Below are 6,570 nucleotides of genomic sequence, written 5' to 3'. Positions count from 1 at the left end.
TCTCATGTAAACGAAATATTACATCAAAATATTAATAAATTGCAAACATTTTTTTTATTATCAAACAATGCAAACAAAATTCATGGTACCAAGCAAAAATGTAGGGCTCTGAATTCAATAGAGCGCCCACAGAAGATGACAAGAGAATTGCCTACCAACAAGGCTATTTAGTTGTGGCTGATCGGCTACAAGAATTGAGTGGGCATACACAACATTCGAGTGCGTCCGTCACACAGGTAAATATGCTAAATGGAAGTTGTTTCAAATTGAATACTTTACCAATAATCTAATTGATGTCGAGTTCCAACATAAAGTGACTATATTTGTTTCAAATAAGCAAGTAATGATAACAATGTGCATGTCATTGGAATGCAACTTGCTATTCGTGAAACACCACCTGCACATGAATGTCCAGATGTGCATCCCAGTAGTGGAGGTATTCATTTTCTATTCAAATTTATTTATTTAGCTATTAATACAATTAAACATCTTAATTTGTAATTAGAGTAGTAATTAATTTAATCTTTTTTGTTAATATTTTAGAGCATGTAGTCGGTGGTGAGCAAGCAGAGCATGATCTGGGTACACAACATCAAGAACGTGATGTTCCCCACTCAGGTAAAGAGGACCACTGTTATTGCTTTAAACAAATATAATTGCAATTGGTGTTCAACATTAATGCAACCTTTAGTATTTCAACTCCAGATGATCTAGAGGGTGTTCAACATGTTGAGGTTGAGGCTACACAAAATGATGTGGCCCCATTAGGTAAAGAGCACAACAATTATGCTCTCTAAATTAATGAAATACTTGTAACAATAATTTTTTATTTTTGAATTTAACCCATTTCTTTGTTATTGCAGAGGACCCCCTTTCGCTTCAGTGTCCTCATCCTCAGTATAGGACTAGGCATACATCAAGATCACGAGCAGTTGGCAGAACATCCGCAGAGGGGGGAAATGATGAAGAAACCGATGTTCCACTTAGTCTTTTCATAGCTTCAAAGAAAAAACAAAGAAAGAAATGATTGTAATCTAACTTATTTGATAATGACTGATTTTTATGTGTTAGTGAATGTAATTATGTGCTAATTAATGGTTATGGATGATATGTGTTAATTTATATTGATGAATGTTGCGTGTTAATTAATGTTAATCAATGTTATGTGTTAATTAACGTTATGTGATATTAATGAATGAATGCTATATTTTATTAATGGTAGAATGAATGAATGAATGAATGTTATAAGATGTTAACGGGGAATTTAGAGTGATGTTGGGGGGGGGGAGGGGCCAAATGAGCTTCCACCTTCACGTGGTTGGCCTTGTTAAGTAGAGAAAGCTAAACTATTCTTGAAACCAAGCGAAGCTCAACAAGATAACACACTTTTCAATATTTCATTATGTTGCATAGTCAATCTTATTGAATAATGTATATTGAATCTTAATTTCAGGGTCCAACAGAGCCAACACGAACAAAAACACCACAAGTTGCTGGTTATAATGAACTCCCATATTGTCTTGTCTGTACACGAACAATATGAGTTGCTTCTAGTGTTGATATCCAAGGCGGGACTGCAAAAGTTATGAATATGCCTCATCCTTGTAAGTTTTTTTATTACTTGTAAGTCATGAATATTGCTCTTTAGTTGATTAAAATCATTTCAGTGAATGCAAATCTTGATTATTATAAAGTGATATATGCACTATCAATTCCAAATTGAAACCCTTTCAATGCATGCATGTTGTTTGCCAAAATGCCATCTCAAAAGTATCAGCAAATAAACATTGGCATTCACAAAATCAAGAAAGACAAACTGAAAATTAGTAGTAGAGCATTCAAGTAAACTGTTTGTCAAGAAGTATAGTTGAAAAGGTGCAAAAGAAATTGGTTTTAAAACAGGGGTAGACCATTACAAATTGGCAACTTGGCATCACTTCTCTTCTTACTTCTCCTCAACCCTCTTGCTCTGCACTCTCACTTTTTCACCTGGCACCTGTAACTCTCACTCTCACATTCACAGTTGTCAGCTTCTTTCTCTTTGTTTTTGTGAGTTGAAAAAAAAAGGAGGCAGTTTTATAAAGTTGGTGGGGTTTGGGTGGGGCCCATAGACTGTGACGGTTTGACCTTTGGCATGGAGTTTGAAAAAAAGTTCTCATTTTTTTAAAATCACTTATGGGTTGTTGGGATGGTCAGGAGGCTCTTGGGAGTCCCTCAAATGTCTCAAGGATTTCCTAGAGATGTCTCAAAGATGATGGCATTGGATTGCACTGGGGCGGCGGGGGGAAGTCCCATCCAAGTCCCTGTATTCTGAAGGTGTCCCCATTTCAAAAAAAAAAAGTTTTGGGGGAGGAAATGTCCTTGTAGAAACGGGAACCCAGTAAAGACATTAAGAGGGCATGAAGGTACAACCAAGGGCCATTGAGTAGAAGGCAAAGGAAATATCTTGGAAACAAGAGGAGCAATACTTGGAGAAGAAGGTAGGGAAAATAACAGTCCGACCAATAGAGAACTTGAACTCTGAGGGCAAACTACCAGAGATAGAGAGAAAATCTCCAACCAAAGCAGGGGAGACAAAACCAACAATCTCTGCTTAGGGAGGAGCTCTAGACCCCAAATCTGAAGAAAGAAATAGAGCTAAAGTAAGTGAATTGGATAACAACAAGAATGTAAAGTGCACCCCTGATTTGCTAATGAAAATGCTCAAAATTAAATGAAAATCTTTAATGAATACACAAAACTATATACATATGCAGGCGCACCATGGTTGAGATGGTCCAACTCCCTAGTCTCACTCTACAACTAAGCTCATGCGATATCTAAATCAAAGACATCTCAAATACATCCGAATTTTGTTTTTAGGAACCTCATATGCAGTGAAAGAGTAGATCTTTGAAGACTTCAGCAACACTCAACATTCATCCTCTAAGCATTCATCAAATCCATTCCTCCACTTAGGGCTTTGAAGGCATTGAAGAGCAATAAGGGATCACCGACTGAAGATTGGCTTGTACCCTCCCTTGGGGTTGGGTATGATTTCATGTTGTTTTCATGTCTTTGCATAAGCCTCATTATATCACTTGCATTCATGCTTTAGATCACTTTGCATCTTGATTTGGAGCATTTACATTGTCATTTACAAGCAATTAGGGTTTACTTTCTAGGTTGCTCTAGTTTACTTACTGGCATTTTAGATCTTGCACACACACAAGGTCTGCACACACATTACTTTTACAATACAACTTGGCTATTCGTGGAGGTGGAAATCACCAAAGCGGGGGTTTGACTAAGGCAAAACCCTATATAGCCGCCCAAAACACCTTTTCAGATATAAGTGCAGATTTCGGGATTCAGACGACGCCGCAAGTTGTAGATCCGGAAGAAGCAGACAGAGACCGAACAACATACCAAGTTTCAGAGCCGAAGACCAGGACAGGGGCGTGGGGCGCCCTAGTCCTGCCAGGACAGGGGCGCTAGGTGCCCTGGTCCCTGGGACAGGGGCGCTGGGCGCCTTGGTCCCCGTGTCAGACAACAAGTTTGGCAATTCAGACAGTTTTCCAGGTTGCAAAACAATAGTTTCAGGTGCAGTTTGAGGGGCAGAATCAGGACAGTGGCGCCTGCGCCCCCGTCCGAACATTTCCACTTAGATTTTGACTCTGGGTACGCATTTGCATCCTTGTCTTATCTTTGTATTTACAGCTTTTCATAGTTTAAGTTCAATTCTGCAATCTTGTTATTAGTTCATACTTGCACTTTGGGGTTAGGGATTGAACTTGCATCATTTTATCTTTCAATTACAACAAAGGAATAGAAACCCTAATAGGTAGCCCGTGGCTCTCTCTTTCACAAAAAGAAGTAGCCAATTGTGTGATACCTCTAGGCTCTTTCGTATTCTGCAATGTGTGTCAAAAAGTGGGATTAGGGCATGTTAACCTAGTCTCGCTTTTTCCCCTACACAGTAGGTAGGAGAAACAATATAATAGTCCACATGAGGTGGATCACCCACTGAATGTGGAGTGTAACAACAAGATCAACACCATAAAAGGTGGAAATTCTTCTACACACACTATCCTAATGTGGCACAAACACCCAAGTGTCTCATACCCAAACTACTATGAAATGCATGTACCTAAGTAAACTTAAGTAAGGTGTAATAATATCCAAGATGAATAATTATTTACACCAATACCCCCCCTTAAGTGCAACTTTGGGGAATGTACTTAAGTCTACAATGCAACTAAGCAATGCAAGATGGGTCCCAGATACGAGGCCATGTATTCCATCTCCCCCTTTGGTGAGTTATCCCTCTTGGAAGAGGATGAATCTCCTTGTTGTGGGGAAGATGGTGCTTTGTCCTTAGGCTTTGATTGCCATTTCTTCTTGTTTGAGTTGTCCTTTCCTTGATTTCCTTTGTTCCCTTGATTTGCCACTAATGCTTGAGACTTAGAAGCCTTAAGAATGCCCATGCTTATCAACTTAGTTTGTTACATCATCAACATTTCATTGAAAGCATCAAATGTAGGCATTATGTAGCTTGAACCCATTGTCATCCTATGGGTTTGGAAACTAGAAACAAATGTTGCATATTCTTATGGAAGCTTGCCTATCAAGTTGACTATCAATTGAGTATCCTTCTTATCAATGCCACAATCTTTGAGTTGTGCCCTCAACTCATTTGCCTTAGTGACATAATCTTGTATAGTATCAAATTTCTTGGGATCTAACATGGTGAGATCACTATCAATTTGATATCCCCTAATCTCATCAACTTGACCATATAAGTCTTGAAACTTTTGCCAAGCATCCTTGATTAGAGTACATTTCTCAACATGAAAAATGAGATCCTTTGATACATACTTTCTTAAGGTACCAATTGCCATGATATTTTTAGTGAGCCAATCCAAGTGACCAACTGGATCAACCTTAGGATCAGTGGGAGCAACAATAGTTCCATCAATGTAGTGAGTTAGTCCTTTTTCCATAAGTTTACTCCATGCATCAGTTTTCCAAGTAGCATAATTATGAGGAGTTAAGAGAGGAAACTTAGAAGAACCCATAGTAGAAAAAAGGAAGGAACACAAGAGCACAAAAGCACAAGAGACACCCTCCCAAATTCACTCAATCAAAGTACCCCCCCAAAAAATGATGATTTTGGCACTTTATATGTAGTGTGTATACAATAGGCCACTTGCAAAACAAGGCTAAGTGGACTTTTGATTTCAATTTACAACTTCTCAAAATGAGATCTAAGAGACTTCAACAAATACTACTAGTGATCTAAACTAAGATCCAAGCAAAATGCAAGTACCAAATATGCCAAAAATGACCAAATACTGAAAGTACAATTTCTACTTAAAATCACTGCAAACAGATGGCAAATTATGAAAGTAGATGAAAAAATATGTACTTAAAAAAAAAATGGCACCTGAAAAGGAGTCCATATGAGCCCAAACGAAGCCTCTAAAGTTGTAAAAATCAAGATTTCATGATTTTTGAAAAACCTGTATCCAAGAAACAAAAAAATCCTACACCACTGTATAGATCATGAAATTCTACCCCAAAACAAAAAAAATTGCTCAAAAAAACAAGTCCGGATGAGTGAGATATTGCTATTTGAAAAATGCCTGCAAAATTATAATTTCTGGAAAATTTCTGCCGCAGCATCAAACTTCAAATGCCTCTAGATTTGGCATCCGAAGTTTGATTTGGATGAAACAAAAAGAAAAACTAACTTTCTTGGACCTCCTCAATCCAATGGTAACCTCAGATTTGATCCATCAAGCTTCAATAATAACCTGCAATAGAAAATTCCAAAATGCAAACCCCAAATAGCATCAAATTTCTCTCAATTGGCAAACCAATGACACTCTAATGGCTTTGATACCATGTGAGATTTTGCCAAGATCAAGATGCAATGGAAAACACAAATAAGAGAGACAAAATATATGATATAAATAAACTGTATTCTATCAAGATGAAAATACTGATCAACTGGATCATCAATCAATACATACAATGAATATGAGCCTGCTTATATAGGCAAGGCTATATGGATATGTGAGCACAAAAATATGACATGTGGCTCAATAAGAAACAAGGGTAGGTAGGAAATAGGTGTGGGTAGGTAGGAGAAACAATATAATAGTCCACATGAGGTGGCTCACTCACTGAATGTGGAGTGTAACAACAAGATCAACACCATAAAAGGTGGAAATTCTCCTACACACACTATCCCAATGTTGCACAAATACTCAAGTGTCTCATACCCAAACTACTATGAAATGCATGTACCTAAGTAAACTTAAGTAAGGTGTAATAATATCTAAGATGAATAATTATTTACACCAACAGGTATAATTATCTTGTCGTTATCATATGATTGCAAGGTTGCCATCAATGACAAAACCTTTAATCACCTACAATTTCTCATTGGAGTGTGCATTTGCCAACAATCTCCCCCTTTGGCATTGATGGCAACACTCATGAGAAAAATCCAAAAAGTGTCATCCAAAAAGAATCTGCCAAAATTGTCTTACCAAAAACTATGTGCCAAATCATATGTGCTCCCCC

The sequence above is a fragment of the Cryptomeria japonica genome, chromosome 8, assembly GCF_030272615.1.
Source record: "Cryptomeria japonica chromosome 8, Sugi_1.0, whole genome shotgun sequence".
NCBI lineage: Eukaryota > Viridiplantae > Streptophyta > Pinopsida > Cupressales > Cupressaceae > Cryptomeria > Cryptomeria japonica.
Note: the sequence above shows the minus strand (reverse complement) of the source record.